Source organism: Neopelma chrysocephalum, unplaced genomic scaffold (assembly GCF_003984885.1).
Source record: "Neopelma chrysocephalum unplaced genomic scaffold, ASM398488v2 Primary Assembly neopelma1_97033, whole genome shotgun sequence".
Taxonomy (NCBI): Eukaryota; Metazoa; Chordata; class Aves; order Passeriformes; family Pipridae; genus Neopelma; species Neopelma chrysocephalum.
The window spans coordinates 685,930-703,750 of NW_020925675.1; positions in this window are offsets into that span (position 1 = coordinate 685,930).

The window sequence follows — 17,821 nt, forward strand, 5'->3', positions numbered from 1 at the left end:
AGGCTCATTAGGTGGTGATAGGGAAGGCTATATAAGGCCTTCAGGAGCGTGAGCGACCTTCGCTCACGCACCCCACAGGAGCAGGGCATCAGGGGTGTGGCACAGCAATTTCAAGGCATTTCAAGCAGGCAGGGCTCAACCAGCTCCCACTTTTTGTAGGTGAGTGTGCTTTTTAGAGTTAGGAATGGTTTCCAGAAAAACAAAAGCCATTACTGCTGTTAATACTCGGAGTGTGTCTGCTCAGACACTCCCCTCGAAGAAGGATGCAGCCACCCAGGTCTCTGGGTGTGCAGAGTGTCTGAGCCTGATGTTGGTACCGGAGGATGATGTAGGAGGTAGCTGTATACGATGCGAGCAGGTGAGTGACTTGCTGTGCTTGGTAGCAGAACTTAAGGACGAGGTAGAGAGATTAAGGTGCATTAGGGAGAGTGAAAAAGAAATTGACTGGTGGAGTCAAACCCTTTTGAACCCTAAGGAAGTCAAACAGGAGACGGCGAAGCCCTGCCCCTCCTGCCATAAGGCAGATGGAGCAGACCAAATTGATGGGGGGGAATGGAAACAGGTCCCTAATGGGAGAGGTAAAAGAACTCCCTCTCGACCCCCATCACCCCCTAGGGTACCCTTGAAGAATAGATATGAGTCCCTGGACCCAGACAGTCAGGCAGAGGACAGCCAAGAAGATCTCTCTGGAGAGCTTCCTGTTTCGGCCCTGTCTAATAGACGGGTTACAACCACAGGTATAAAGAAAAAAAGAAGGGTAGTTGTAGTCGGTGACTCCATTCTGAGGGGAACTGAGGGCCCTATTTGTCGCCCAGACCCATCCCAGAGAGAAGTATGCTGCCTTCCTGGGGCCAGGGTGAGGGATATTAGTAAGAGACTACCTGAGTTAATCCAGTCCTCAGACTATTATCCACTGGTGGTAGTCCAGGCTGGCAGTGAGGACATTAATCGAAGAAGTGCCAGGATAATTAAAAAGGACTTCAAAGCACTGGGTCGGTCAGTTCAGGGGACAGGAGCACAGGTGATATTTGCCTCAGTTCCTGTACTGTCTGGGATGGATGAGGAGTTAAATAAAGAGTGGAGTAAAAAAGCCCAACTCCTCAACAGATGGCTAAAGGATTGGTGCCACCGTCAAAATTTTGGTTTCTTTGACCATGGGGAAAACTCCATGGTACCTAGTTTCTTAAAATCAGATGGGATTCATCTTTCTAGAAAGAAGAAGAAGACTGTAGCCCATAAGTTAGCAAGGTTGATCAGGAGGGCTTTAAACTAAGTTTGAAGGGGGAAGGGGTTGGAACCGGGCTCTCCAGTGATCAGCCTAAGGATGGAAAGCCTGAGTTAAGAATTAAATCAACAGCCCACCTGAAGTGCATGTACACTAATGCACGCAGTATGGGTAACAAACAAGAGGAGCTGGAAGCCATTGTGCAGCAGGAAGGCTATGATGTAGTCGCCATCACAGAAACGTGGTGGGATGACTCGCATGACTGGAGTGTTGCCATGGATGGCTACAGGCTCTTCAGAAGGAACAGGCAGGATAGGAGAGGTGGAGGGGTGGCTTTATATGTTAGAGAGTCTCTTGACTGTGTTGAACTTGAGATCAGCAACAATAAGGTTGAGTGCCTGTGGACCAGAATCAAGGGAAAGACCAACAAGGCCGACATCATCATAGGTGTCTGTTACAGACCGCCCTACCAGGATGATGAAGGGGATGAAATATTCTACAAGCAGCTGGCAGATGTCTCGAAATCGTCAGCCCTTGTCCTTGTGGGTGACTTTAACCTGCCAGATATCTGCTGGGAGCTCAATACTGCAGAGAAGAGGCAGTCTAGGAAATTCCTGGAGTGTATAGAGGACAATTTCCTTCATCAACTGGTAAATGAACCTACCAGGGGTAAGGCCCTGCTAGACCTGCTGTTTACAAACAGAGAAGGGCTGTTGGGAGATGTACTGGTTGAAGGCCGCCTGGGAAACAGTGACCATGAAATAATAGAATTTTCAATACTCAGAGATTCAAGGAGAAACAACAATAAAACCTCTACGCTGGACTTCCGGAAGGCAGATTTTGACCTATTCAGAAGTCTAGTCCAGAGCATACCCTGGGAAACAACCCTTGAAAACAAGGGAGTCCAGGAGGGATGGATGTGCTTTAAGCAGGAAGTTTTGAGTGCACAGGAACAGGCCGTACCGGTGTGCCGAAAGGCAAGCCGGCGGGGAAGACAACCAGCTTGGTTAAACAGGGAGATTCTGAAGGAAATCAGGGATAAAAAGAGAGTTTACCGACTATGGAAGAAAGGGCTGGCTACTTACGAAGAATTCAGGAAGACAGCTAGATCATGCAGAAAGAAAATCAGGGATACAAAAGCACAATTTGAAGTTAAATTAGCCACTTCTGTTAGGGATAATAAAAAGTCCTTCTATAAATACATTAATAACAAAAGGAGAGGCAAAGAAAACCTCCATTCTTTGAGGGACTTGGAGGGAAACATAGTTAATAAAGATGAGGAGAAGGCTGAGGTACTTAACACCTACTTTGCCTCAGTTTTTACCAGTAGGACAGGTGGCCCTCAAGGCAACTGGCCTCTGGAGCTGGTAGACAGAGATAGGAAACCAAATAGTCCCCTTGTATTCCAGGAGGAAATAGTTAGTGACTTACTGAGTCATCTGGATCCTCACAAGTCTATGGGACCAGACGGGATCCATCCTAGGGTAATGAGGGAGCTGGCAGAAGAGCTTGCCAAGCCGCTCTCCACCATCTTCCAACAATCCTGGCTCACTGGGGAGGTCCCTTACGACTGGAAGTTGGCAAATATCACCCCAATCCATAAAAAAGGCTGCAAGGCTGACCCGGGTAACTACAGGCCTGTCAGCCTGACCTCGGTGCCTGGCAGAGTTATGGAGCAGATTATCCTGTGTGAAATCACACAGCAGCTACAGGATGGACAAGGGATCAGACCCAGCCAACACGGGTTTAGGAGGGGCAGATCCTGTTTGACCAACCTGATCTCCTTTTACGATCAGGTGACCCACCTGGTGGACGAGGGAAAGGCTGTGGATGTGGTCTATCTGGACTTCAGCAAAGCCTTTGACACTGTCTCCCATAGCATACTCCTGGAAAAGCTGGCAGCCCACGGCTTGGACAGGGGCACTCTCTGCTGGGTCAGGAACTGGCTCGAGGGCCGGGCCCAGAGAGTGCTGGTGAACGGAGCTGCATCCAGTTGGAAGCCGGTCACCAGTGGTGTCCCCCAGGGGTCAGTGCTGGGCCCAGTCCTTTTTAACATCTTTATCGATGATTTAGATGAGGGGATTGAGTCCATCATCAGCAAATTTGCAGATGACACCAAGTTGGGAGGGAGTGTCGACCTGCCGGAAGGCAGGAGGGCTCTGCAGAGGGATCTGGATAGACTGGAGAGATGGGCAAACTCCAATGAAATGAAGTTCAACAAGGCCAAGTGCCGGGTCCTGCACTTTGGCCACAACAACCCCCTGCAGCGCTACAGGCTGGGGACAGAGTGGCTGGAGAGCAGCCAGGCAGAAAGGGACTTGGGGGTGCTGATCGACAGGAGGCTGAACATGAGCCAGCAGTGTGCTCAGGTAGCCAAGAAGGCCAATGGCATCCTGGCCTGCATCAGGAACAGTGTGGCCAGCAGGAGCAGGGAAGTGATCCTTCCCCTGTACTCTGCATTGGTGAGGCCACACCTTGAGTATTGTGTTCAGCTCTGGGCCCCTCAGTTCAGGAAGGACATTGAGGTGCTGGAGCGGGTCCAGAAAAGAGCAACGAGGCTGGTGAAGGGACTTGAGCACAAGTCCTATGAGGAGAGGCTGAGGGAGCTGGGGTTGTTTAGTCTGGAGAAGAGAAGGCTTAGAGGCGACCTCATCACTCTCTTCAACTACCTGAAGGGAGGTTATAGCCAGGCGGGGGTTGGTCTCTTCTCCCGGGCAACCAACAATAGGACAAGGGGACATGGGCTCAAGCTCTGCCAGGGGAGGTTTAGGTTAGATGTTAGGAAAAAATTCTTTACAGAGAGGGTTATCAGACATTGGAACGGCCTACCCAGAGAGGTGGTGGATTCACCATCCCTGGAGGTTTTTAAAAAGAGATTGGACGTGGCCCTTAGTGCCATGATATAGTAATTGGAGTTGGATCAGGGGTTGGACTTGATGATCTTGGAGGTCTCTTCCAACCCTACCTATTTCTATGATTCTATGATTCTATGATTTCTGGAGCCGAAGCTACAGAGCATCTGAAGCCAACTACACCCCCATGGAAAAGGAAATCCTAGCAGCTTATGAAGGAATACAAGCAGCCTCAGAGGTGATTGGCACAGAAGAATAGCTTTCCCTGGCACCCCAACTACTGGTGCTGAGCTGGATGTTCAAGGGAAAGGTGCCCTCTAAGCATCACGCCATTGATGCTACATGGAGTAAATGAATTGCTTTGATTACACAACGCGCCCAAATCAGAAACTCAAATCGCTCTGGAATTCTAGAGATCATAACAAATTGGCCTGAAGGTGGAAACTTCAGTTTGGCAGGTGAGGAAGAAGAAGAAGAAGTGGATCGGGCTGAGGAAGCTCCACCATACAATCAGTTACCCGAAGAAGAAACACGTTATGCCCTCTTCACTGATGGTTCTTATTGTATTGTAGGGAAGAATCGGAAGTGGAAAGCAGCTGTCTGGAGTCCTACCCAACAAGTGGCGGAAGCTACTGAAGGAGAAGGTGAATCGAGTCAATTCGCAGAACTCAAAGTCATCCAGTTGGCCCTGGACATTGCCAAATGAGAGAAATGGCCAAGGCTTTACCTCTACACTGACTCGTGGATGATAGCCAATGCTCTGTGGGAGTGGAAGAAGATCAATTGGAAGCATAGAGGAAAACCTATCTGGGCTGCTGATTTATGGCAAGACATTGCCGCTCGAATTGAGAAGCTGACTGTGAGAGTGCGCCATGTAGATGCCCATGTACCCAAAAATCCAGCTAATGAGGAACATCACAACAACAAATAAGCAGACTGAGCTGCACAAGTTAAGGTGTCACAGGTAGATCTAGATTGGCAGTGTAAGGGAGAGTTGTTCCCAGATCGATGGGCCCGTGATTCTTCAGACCATCAGGGCACAGATGCCACCTATAGATGGACGTGAGACAGAGGAGTGGATCTAACCATGGACACTATTTCCCAGGTCATCCATGATTGTGAGACATGTGCTGCCATTAAACAAGAAAAAAGAGTGAAGCCCCTATGGTATGGTGGACATTGGGATAAGTATAGATACAGGGAGGCTTGGCAGGTTGACTATATTGCACTGCCACAGACCCGCCAAGGTAAGCGCTATGTGCTCACCATGGTGGAAGCAACCACTGGATGGCTGGAGATGAATCCAGTGCCTCACGCAACTGCCCGAAATACCATTCTGTGTCTTGAAAAGCAAGTACTGTGGCGACACGGCACCGCAGAGCGAGTTGAGTCAGACAATGGGACTCATTTCAAGATCAGTTTAGTTACTACTTGGGCAAGAGAGCATGGCATTTAGTGGGTATATCACATCCCATATCATGCACCAGCCACTGGAAAGGTTGAGAGGTGTAATGGATTGCTGAAAACTACTCTGAAGGCATTGGGTGGGGGGGACTTTCAAAAATTGTGATCAGCACCTAGCAAAGGCTACATGGCTAGTCAACACTAGAGGCTCCGTCAGTCAAGCCGGCCTTGCCCAATCAGAGTCCCTTCACATGGTAGATGGAGACAAAGTCCCAGTAATTCACTTGAGAGGTATGTTAGGTAAAGCAGTTTGGGTTAACCCTCCCTCGAGCAAAGGCAAACCCATTCATGGGATTGTCTTCGCTCAAGGACTGGGATATACTTGGTGGATAATGAGAGAAGATGGGGAAATCCAGTGTGTGCCTCAAGGAGATTTAACCTTGGGAAAAAATTAATTCGTATTCTGAGCTGTATGTTCCAGGAAAAGTCACCAGACGAGGAAGACCCAAACTAAGCTGATGCTAGTGCTCAACGATGAGACAACCGTAGAAGACAAGACCTGTATAAGCGCGGGATATAGGCGAATATGGGATATGAGTGTGACGTAAAATGGTATGGAATAAGGGGTGGAGATTGTAATGGGTTTGTTACCCTACCTGGGAGGGAAAAGAAACTAGATAGATCACCTAATTCATATTGTGCCAATAAGGTATTCCATACCATGTTACGTCAACTCAGATATAAAAGAGACGAGAAGGAAGCAAGGTTGCTCTCTTCTCTTCTGGGTAGCTGCATGGAATAGTTGGGCCATTTCTTCTTCGGAGGAGAGCGTTCTCGTGGGGAAGTAGTCTTTATTGTTAGTTCTTCTCTGTGTGTATAGTGCTTATAGATTTTCTCCTCTCTGTGTAAATATTAAACCTCCTTTCTTAGCAGGTTCAGTTTCGCAGTTTTTTTTCCTTTTCCCTCTTTCCTCCTCTCCTCTCCTCTGGGGAGAGGCTGGGCGCAGACCCGGTGGATACCTGGCGTTCAGCCAAGGTAAACAATAACAAAGGGGAACGCTGAAAAAGAAAATCCCAAAATCGACTTCTGTGTGTGTATGCAGCTTCATCCTTTCAGTGCCTATATCTTATGACCCTGACGTGATGTGGGTTACGGGACCCTTTTCAGAGTCCATGACTCCATGGAGGTGGTAAGTGCCGGCAATCATCCTGTCAGAACAGGACCAGTGGAATCTGTGGGACAGAAATTTGCGGAGTCTTGCAGTAATAATGGGGCAGGGAATTTCCCAAGAACATAGATTTTATTTAAAAGTTTTGCAACAGATATTGCATGCAGCAGGACATAAGCAATTGGAACATTTACTTTTGTGCATGCTTTGCAACTCTTGAGAGTAACAGAACTTTTTGGACGACCCCTCTCAGGAAACAGACGATGTATTACCCACGGCTTCTGTCGGTTTCGCTGATAAACCTAGCTCATGTACCCCGCTGATGGGGGCTTTAGGACCTCCAGCAGGGGTCTTTCTCCCGCCTTTAGTCATGGTAATCTCCCTCCGGGAGGGATTCTGTCTCCTGCCTTTAATCATGCTAATTTACCTTTGGCAAGGGTTTTCTCCCCACTCCTACCCTCCCCCCGAGGATGCCGTGGGGAGTGGTAGCGCCCTGCCGCGGCGGCGGCGGCGGCAGCGGCAGTGGCAGTCAGAAAAGTCGACTCCCGGCCGCCCCTCTGCTACCCCCCCCACGCGCTGCCGTGGCAGCCCCCCACTGTCTCCGAGCCTCCAAGCTCCGTAGCTACCAACATGTCAGGGTTGAACTCCAACCACGAAACCAAAACAAAGAAAAAAGAAAAGAAAGAAAAAAAAAAGAGAACTTCAAATGCATGAATCATCTGAAGAATGGACACACAGCTTTGGGACCATTTAATCTATTTGATAATTTAAGTGCCTATAACTTTGTAATGTAAGTCTTGTTCTTGGTAACTTTAAAAAGGGAAGTTATTTATACAGTGTGTTTTGTGCTTTAAAAAGTCCTAGGTACATGTGTACAATTAGATAGATACACACATACACATGCCATTCCCAAGATTTGAAGAAAAAATTTAAGAATAATACTAAAATTGATGAAAAAAAATGCTAAAACTTCAGATTGATTGATTTATGCCAGATTATTTGTTGTCTTAAAATACGTACATGGAGATTGTTTGGATATATGTTTAAATTTCCCTTGAAAATACAACTGATAGAAAACAATGTAACACACACACACAAATAAAGAAAGAAAAAAGAAAAAAGAAGAAAAAAAAAGAAGAAAGAAAGAAAAAAGGGAAAAAAAGAAGAGAAAAAAGAAAAAAAGAAAGAAAAAGAGGAAAAAAGAAAGTAGAAAAACAAACGAACATACAAAACCAAACAAATAAACAAAAACCATAAATGTGGTTTTGTCCCCTGTGCCTATCCCAGGTGCAAGAAATGTGTACTCTGAATTAAAACCCAGACTTTTAAAATGAAAAAGGGGGAATATGACACCCATGGCTACTGCCACATTGGCCCATTCAGTGCAGGTCACACATACAGTGACCAGTGTATTGGGTAATATGTCAGCATCCATAGTGGATTTTTTAATAATTTGTCTGTTTTAAATATTTCCTCTGGAAGCGCATTGGACAAACCTGAAGACAAGAAGCCCGGGTCCTGGCCCTCTTTGCAGTGAACTCTATGTGTCAAAACAAAAAACGGGGAGATGTGGGAACAAGCTGAGTCACTCTGCACCTGTATTTTGTTAATTGGAATCAAAAGGGAGGACTGACCTTGGCTAAGTGTTTAGACAGAGAGAATGTTGTGTTTCTCAAAGTGGAAAACCACTTAATGGTCTGTATGATAGCGTGTGTTTTTTCCTCATGGCTGAACATGCAAGTGTGAATATGTGGGATCAAAACACTGGTCTAGGACCTGGGAATTCTGGTTAACTAAAAGACAACACCAAGTGCTGTTTATGAGAGAACATGAATAAAAGGGGAATGCCAAAAAAGATTGGCGGTGAAATTGTGAAATCGACTTCTGTGTGTATATGCAGTCTCATCCTTTCAGCGCCCATACTCTTCCAATTTGCCAGAGGGGTACAGGGATTTGTTAACCCCCACTGGTCTGGGGCATCTACAATTGATGTCCCATAGTTAATAGTTTTTTGTTTCTAGCTCCTTTTTAAGATATTCATTTCCTTCCTCTGCCTCCCGAAGAGCTGATCAAAGCAATAGATTAATTTCCCTTTCCATCTGAACAGCTTCACACTCAGCAGCCAACTGTAAGCCTTCCTTTTCCAGTTGCTCCTGCAATGCTCCCATTGACTCTTGTAAAGATCTTGTCATGTCACTGCCAGATTTTTGAGCAGGCAATTGCTCCTTCTGTGCAGCTTTAAGACCTGCTCCCAAAATGCCACATACCACTGCCTTCCCTTTGCCAGGTTTTAGTTTATGTTCTTTTGTAAGAATAGTAATTTGATCTGGCACTGCTTGTGGGTCATGCCAACAGTTACAAGCCCAAGTTGTACTGGGAGAAAAAGGGTTTGCATTATAGCTGTTTAATTTCATCAGGAGGGGACAATCCCCATTCAACTTACCCTGGGTGGACATTCACTTGAGACATGGTAGAAGACACTGACACCCACCTCACTGTTGTAGAGAACAATGAGGGCTCCCCTTAGCCTTCTCTACAGCCTTCTCTTCTCCAGGCTCAACTACCCCATCTCCCTCAGCCATTCCCCATAAGACTTGTTTTCTAGACCTTTCAACAACTTTTTTGCCCTTCTTTGGACATGCTCCAGCACCTCAGTGTCCTTTTTGAAGCGAGGGGCCCAAAACTGAACACAGTACTTGAGGTCCATCTCATGATAATGATCTTAATGGTTAAATATTCTCTTAAACTGACAATCTTTCTACTTTAATTCTTTCCTCAAAGAGTGAAACCAGTATGCACACGGCAGTCCCTTCAAAAGCAATGCCTCTCACATGAGGATACTTCAAAAAGCAGGACTTAGGAGGTTTACCAACACCATAGTCTAGTTAGGAAATCACCACTTCATTTCTACCCTAAAACATAGGGTGTAGCATCAAACACCTTGGTTCATGAGCAAGCCATTTGTTTCCAGTTAGTGGATAGGGAGGATGGGTAGAGTTCAGAAACTGAATACAGGGTCATATGCAGGGTCAGTACCTTAACTGCTGATTTACTGAAGGACCACTGTAGCCTGTTAAAGTTCTTAGAACAATAGGAATAAGTAAACTTCTTTCCAGCTAACCAAGTGATAAAACAGAAAACAGAATTCTCCTGTGCAGAACATGGGGTAAAGTTATTGTCTGTTTGTATTGCCTTTCCTGTTCTTATTTTAGCAGAAATGCATGTTCTTAACAGCCAAGTGTTGCTCCTGCACACACTCATTCCATGATATCTCAAGTGAGACTTAATTCACCTCATTATATGGGGTGGGATTCCCCTCACAGACCAAAAACCTAAGTGTAGATATTTAGATGTAAAGGTCTACCTCTGAACTAGGTTTCCCAACTCCTGTTACTGTCAAAAGAATTCAGTTATTTGATTGAGTTGTTTAAAAGAAGTGTCTATAATAATAATAATGGCCAGTCTTCGCGAACGAAGATTTTGGGAAAGGTCTTTTACCTTTCCAGCCTGCGCAATGGATTTTTTAGGTGAGACACAGCCTGCGCTGAACTGAGCCCACCCTTTAATCCTAAGGTTCATCTGCCGGGGCCAAGCAAGCTTGGACAATGGCAGTGAGGTCCTCAGGACGTAGGTTTGTTTAGAGTGACCTTCTCATAGATGGATGGCCTCACAGGGCTAACGGGTTCCATCTGCCTGGGAGACCGAGGAATCGAACCCGGGTCGCAGCAGTGAGAGTCCTGCATGCTAACCACTAGGCCACCAGGGGTCTCGAAAAGAAGTGTCTAATGCCATTCAATATGCTCTAGATAATTGTTTCTGGCTTCCAAATTCCAATTCAGGGGGGTATAGGGATTGTGTAGTCCTGCCAGACCCATGTGGATGTTTCATACTCTCTCATCATCCCAAATGACAGTAGGATGTTTCATTTTAGATAGATGAATCAAACTGCTCTTTTACAATCATAGTAAAACCTACAGAGCTATTCAGCTTACAAAATTGAGATGTGTGTTTTAGGACTAAATATGTAGCTTTCTGGACAACCTGTATTTCAATCAACATCTATGCAAACTTAAATGTGTACTTTCTATGTGGACAGCTTGACATCAATGTCTTCATCATTTCTGTGGACCATCGCTGTACTTGATCCAGTATGCCCATATCTCTCTTGTACTACAGAGCACAGAAATGGACACAATGCTTGAGATGTCTCACCAGTGATGAGTAGAGGGGAAAGATCACCCATCTCAACCTGCTGGCAATGTTCTTCTTAATATAGACCAGGATGCTGTTGGCCACCTTTGCTGCAAGGGCATATCAGTTGGATCATATTTAATTTCTTGCCCAACAAGACCCATAGGTCCTTCTCTGACAGAGCTACTTTCCAGCCAATTGACCCCCAGCACATATTGGCACCTGGGGTTATTTTCCCCCAAATTCAAGACATTTTCATTTCTTGAACTATTCATGCTTTCTCATGATGCCTTCTTCATATTCTGGAAATATTTATTTTTCTGGACTTCAAGGTGACTATCTTCCTAACTTGAATACCTTTGTGAACAGCCTACACTTCATCAGGCTTATTTGAGGGATCAAAGTTCTCTCACTGTGTGCGCCTGTCAGAGACTGGAACAGTTAATGATTTATGCATTCTAGGATTGCCAGGAGACTTTTGCAGACTTTTGCAGGACTTTTGCATTATGCCTATGATGGGCAACTGGGTCCATCTCCCCCTCCAGTGCTGCTGAAGGTGTCAAGCCCTGAAAAGGCGAGAAGAGCCATGTTTACCATGCCCTCCACATGAACTCTGTGCTAGGCTGTCCGAGATATTGGAGGTTCATGGCATGGCCCATCAAAGCCTATCCCCCCTCTCTGCCAATCTTGAAAGGCAGGAAAAACCCTTTTACCAGGCCCCTCACAGGAACTCTGCCCAGGAGATGTTGGAGGCTTGTGGCATGGCCCAGGACACTATGCATGGATATAATAACTCATAACTTCTTGGAGTGTGTGGGCTTCCCTCCTTCACCCCCAATGGATCAAGGCCACCACTTCAACTAACAGACATGGAAGCTGCAACTACCAAGTTTCATCGCTGGACCCCGTGGGCGGTGACTATATACATCTTTCCACTCTCATATTTTCTTTCCCTTACTCTCCCTTACCCTTATCCTGTCTTTCCTTTCTCTCCCTTATGCATTTTCCCTAAAGGTTATCTTTATGCCATATTGCTATAGATGAGAGATATAGATAATAACACCCAAAATGCTAACATACCTGTTTACCTTTGAAACAAAATTGTTTTAAAATAAACCCTACATATATATGTTTTCAAACACTGATTATTTAGTGTCGTTTCACTCTAATCCACCCCAAGGGATTTATTAATAAGAACCTGGGTTACCCCCCTTTTCTGGGGCGGGCCGTAACAGTGCCCAGAAATGTAACTGTCTGACAGGCTTTTTACCTTTTTTATTAGTTCATAGAAGGTATATCCCTTCCATAAGTCCTTTGAAGTGTTTGATGTGTTAAAAGTACTCTTGTAGAGTCTATTGAATGCTAAAAGAATCAAATCTCAAAGCATTCAATTACAGTTAGAGAATGACAGCTTTATAGCAACATAATGACCCAGAGGAACCACTCAAGATATGGGACACCTTGATAAAATTTCTTCTTCACCTAGAAGCTCCCTCTTTCCAGGAAAGTGCTCCAGATGCTCTCAGTTCAGGGTTTTGTGTTCCACGGGGTGGACAGATAGGGAAAAGATGGGTGATGTGGCACCAAGTTACAGAGATTTTCATCCTCTATAAGCTCTAGCCTGTTCATTCTCTGCCTTGGGAATAGCAAAAATTGTGGAATAATGATATATGCCTATACCGTGTTCCAAACTATGCGTGTCCTCATCAATTTTCTCCTTATGATGATTCACAGATGTAGTAGGTAGCCTGTTAAAGCCTTTTCTTTTCTGCCTTTTTTCCCCTCATTCACTCTCACCACCTTCTGCTGCCTCTGCACATGCTTGTCTCCTTCTCCTTGTCTCTTCTCAAGGCATTAGAGCCAAGAAAGTCTCAGATTTATAACAACTATGCGATACCTACTCTATCACCACGTCAATTAAATTTGAACTGTTTTGCCAACCCTGATACTAATGCAAGATTGGAGACCACAATGATAGTACAACATCCGTCTCTTGTTAGGCTTCCTGCACCTGCTATTGCTTCTCTCTGTAATTGCCCTAGATCAAGAGACTGATTGTAAATGTGTTAAGTTTTGCTGACAACACAAAGCTGGGGAGATGCAAGAACTCAGACTTAAGACGCAAGGAAAATTCAACAAGATTTACTGGGCTCTGAGTTGTTATGCAGCAAATGAAATTCAGTATTCACAAACACACATTAATGTAATTGGCCAAGGTATGTATGGGACTAAAAGAGAAAAACTGCTGACTAGGAAAAGGAATGGTTTTAAAGGGATGCTAATAGAACGTTCTTCCCAAGACCCCAAAACCAAATCATTGTGCAAGTGTGGAGAAAGTCTTTGAATGTGGAATAGCTCTTTACCTGACTAGACGTTGGACTTATTCCCCATTTCTGAAGTATTTCACAGCATTTCAGTAGGTGAAGCTGTTGCCTAAATGGGAAACTGAGGCCACATCTCCCAGTCTTATAAAAACAGAATGTTTGCAACAAGTAACTTTGGTCACTTGCAACCTAAGCATCAGTGCATTCTGTGGGATTTATGTTTATCAAATCAACATCCATAATGGCAACTAAGTATTAGATACTTTGTCAAGCAGGAAAACTACTCAATATTTTTCTCTTTTTGATAGAGTAACACCCATACCCCGACTTTACAAAAATAAACCTCAAAATCTCCATTCACTCCTAATCCATTAATCAGTGCTTTTGCCCCACTTACAAATTTGCTTTGGTTTGGTCTCAGAATAAACAGCAACAGCATAGGCAAGAGTTTAGGACCGGAAGTGCACTCCTTGGAAGACATTAGCAAGATGTGAAAATTAACTTTTTGGCCTGAAGTAAGAGTTTACTTTTATATCATGGAGGGAGGTGAGACAGAATTTGCCCCAGAACAGACAGGTTTGTTACTTGGGAGAAGAAACCGACATTTAGACAGCACAGATGGAGATAGCCTTCAGTCCAACAAGTTTTTTGTTAAACTTAGATATAATGTATTTTCTTTTTATTATAGAAAGTAATATTGAATTCAAACATTCTAACTACAATAGGAACAGGTATGGGCACTTTAGTCCAAAGTTTTTATAACTCTTCACTCTCAAGATTTTAAGGAGCTGGGGAAAAAAACAAAATACCCCAAAACCTAACAAAACCAAAAGAAACTGAAAGAAACCAAAAGAAGAAAAAAAAAGAGGAAAAAAAAGATTTTACAATGCTTTCTTTATGGAGTTTCTGATTCAGATATGCCAATACTATGGTTTAAAGTCAAGAATTCAGTTATAAGTAGCAGGCTCTGAAGATCAATAAGCCTTCACTGAGTTTTGACATTTCAGTGAAATGCATGAGGTCTTGCTATATAGTTGTTTGTGTTACATGCATAGCTATCCATCTTCCACTGAGACCTTCTTGTGTTATGTTTAAACTGTGATTATTCAGCTGGTTTCATTAGAGTTGACTCCTATGTGTGACAGCAGGATGAAGCTGTAACCTAAATTCGGTCCATGCAAGATTAAGTTTTTAAAGATATGGTCTAAGGTAAAAGCCCAAACAACTGAAACTCCTTCAAGCTATGCTGAAGGAAGGTTGAGAGCTCAACCAGTTCAGTCAACCTAACATCTCTGTGATTAGCAAGAGTGCAGATTTGTGTCTCTGTAAAGAAAGACAAGATTGCTGACACCTTTGATTGAAGTGTTTCAGGTAGGCAGATGGATGTCTCATGTTAGGGGACATGATGTTAGGTCCCAGTATAAAACAAAACAAAACAAAACAAAGCCTCCCAAACAAGGACTCTAGCCCATAAGTTGGCAGGGCTGATCAGGAGGGCTTTAAACTACGTTTGAAGGGAGAAGGGATTGAAACCGGACTGTCCAGAGATGAGCCTAAGGGTGGAAAGCCAGAGTTAAGGGTGAAATCAGCAACCCAGCTGAAATGCATGTACACCAATGCACGCAGTATGGGTAACAAACAACAGGAGCTGGAAGCCATCATGCAGCAGGAAAGCTATGATGTAGTCGCCATCACAGAAACGTGGTGGGATGACTCGCACGACTGGAGTGCTGCCATGGGTGGCTACAAGCTCGTCAGAAGGGACAGGCAAAGTAGGAGAGGTGGAGGGGTGGCTCTATATTTTAGATAGTCTCGACACTGTAGAACTCGAGGTCAGTAACAATAAGATTGAGTGCCTGTGGATCAGAATCAGGGGGAAGGCCAACAAGGCTGACATGTTGGTGGGAGTCTGTTACAGACCACCCAACCAGGATGATGAGGGTAATGAATTATTCTACAGGCAGCTGGCAGATGTCTCAAAATCGCCAGTCCTTGTTCTCCTGGGTGACTTTAACCTGGTGGATGTCTGGTGAGAACTCCACACAGTGGAGAAGAGGCAGTCTAGGAGATTCCTAGAGCGTATAGAGGATAATTTCCTGCTCTAGCTGTGTCATAGGTTTGAAAAGAGATGTTGGAATTTTTTCCCAATGTCCCTGTCCTCCCTCCCCCCCATCCCCCCCCATCTGTTTCTTCTGGGATGGGGGGGGAATGGAGTGAAGCTGCACGCGCTGGGCAGCGCAGGAGTGGGTGGAGGGCAAGCTTTCTGGGAAAACACGGTTGGCCAGGGGGATGACTGGGAGTCTTTGTTCGGGGGCTTTTGGGGATTTGGTCCACGGATCTGACAGAGAAGGAGCCCGGTTTTGGCCGCCACTTCTTTTCCTGAGAGGAAGTTTTTTCCCCCCCCCCACCTGTGGGAGAAAGGACTCCTTCATCACTGGCTGTGACACCATCGGCTGCAGACTGCTGCGGGCACACGTGGCTACGAGCAGCTGTTGAACTGACCGGACAGTCCTGCCTTCCTCCCTCCTTTCCCCCCCAGCCCTGGGTTGCCACAGGTTTCTTCCCCCCCACTGGGGAACTGGGACTTTGTTTTGTTTCTTCTGAAAGTTTTTGATTGCACCATTTGTTGTTTATTCAGATTTTGTTAATAAAAAGCTGGGTTTTTTTCTTTTTCCATACTTCCACCTGAAGTTTCTTAATTTCTAAGTTGTAATCTTGTTAAACTAGGACATTAATTGGTGCCCACATTGTGGGGCTTGACTAGAGGAAAGGTGGCAAAGGAATAAACCCTCTTGTTTAATCACTTATGTATTGCATATAAAGACACCATTAGCCATCATGTGGTCCAACTTCTTTTGGCATTTGGCAGTGTATATGGTCTTTCCATTTATAGATCACTGCTTAAAGATGGACACCATGGTTGCAATAGTTGTGGTTGCTATTAAGTTTGTGAATTGGTACCTGTGGCTGAAAAATTCTGGCCCTGTAGTTCTCTTTTGGAATATATATACATGGATGCATTCCTACCACAACCCAGGTTCCTATTTTTGGGGTTTTACTGATAACAGTACCTATTTTGGGGGAGAAATGCAGGCAAATGTTTTTTCCCAACCCTTTACCCACTTCTCATATGGCCCTATGACAGTAGGTTCTGAAGGGTTGAATTTTCCACTGGACATTAAAGGTATTCTATTCTTGATGATGTTTTTGCTGTGTTCGTTCAGTGTGGTCTACCCAGCATTTAGAGACAGGGTGAGGTTGTCTTTGGTAACTGTCCCAAGACCTACCCCAGACACTAGGGACCCTACCCAGGAACCTGCCCAACAGCCTGCCACTGTGCTACAGCCTGCCACAGTCCAACAGCCTGCCACTGTCCAATCACCTGCCACTGTCCAACCACCTGCCACAACCCAACAGCCTGACATAGACATAAATCACTCTGATTGGATGGGAGCATGGGAGGAGATAGGCCAGGTGCTGAAGGAATACTCTCCCCCGATTGTTTGGAAGTTCTCCCCTGACCAAACACAGATCCCCTGTAAGGTTGCTGAGTGCCTGAAAGAACATCGGTCCATAAATTTCAGAGATGGACAGCTTATAGCAATGTGCTGGACCTTAGCCCATGCTTACCGCACCATGGTATGGACTGTGCAACACCACCTACAGTCAGAAGGGAAAAATAGTGGAGCAGAGAAACCAATAGACATCACAAGTGCTCAGTCCCCAGTTATGCCAGAAGGGAAGTCACAGCCAGCAGAAGTGGCCCCAGTGCAGAGGAAGAAGTATAAAGCCAAGTCAATATGCCCAGTTAACAAGGATGGGGAACCAGGGCCTTCACAACCAGTGGAGGACCCAGAGCCTGAGATCATTACTGAATCCCTGTCATATGACCAGCTCCGCAATATGCGGAATGATGTTACTCGACGCCAAAATGAGCCCATTTTGACCTGGTTGATTTGAGTGTGGAACCTTATGGGTGAAGGCTTGCCACTTGATGGCAATGAAGCAAGGTATTTGGGATCCCTGGCCCAGGATTGGGGTATAGAGCAAACATTCACGAGGGAGTCAAAACCCCTTTCTCTCTGGGAGTGACTTCTAACAGGTGTGAGAGAGAAGTTTCTTTACAGAGACTTCCTGCAGCAGCACCATTATGAGACGACCTGGAAGACCATGGAGGAAGGTATCCAATGCCTGAGAGAAATGGCACTGTTAGAGATAATTTTTGAAAATGATGGACAACCCAGCAACAACCCCTACAATGTCAGGTGTACGTCACAGATGTGGTGGACCCTTTCACAGCAAGGGCCACCCGTATATGCCAATTTCTTGGCATCATTGCACTTTGGAGGAAACAGAGAGACAGTGGACTCTGTAACAAATAAACTCAGGATGTACGACAGCATGGTCCACACCCTGTTACGGGCCCATATCTCCACTATAGAGACAATGGTTGAGAGCCTCAAGGCACTGACTAGAGAAGTAAAAGATGAACAGAAAAAACTTAGAGAGGAGATGAAGGAAAACAGCTTCCACGTGGCACCAGTGACTCTGAGGTCAGAGCCAGACATTCCCCAGTTAGAGAGAGCGGACAGACCCCATGAACCGAGCTGTGGTATTTCCTAGTCGATCATGGAGAAGACATGAGACGGTGGGACAG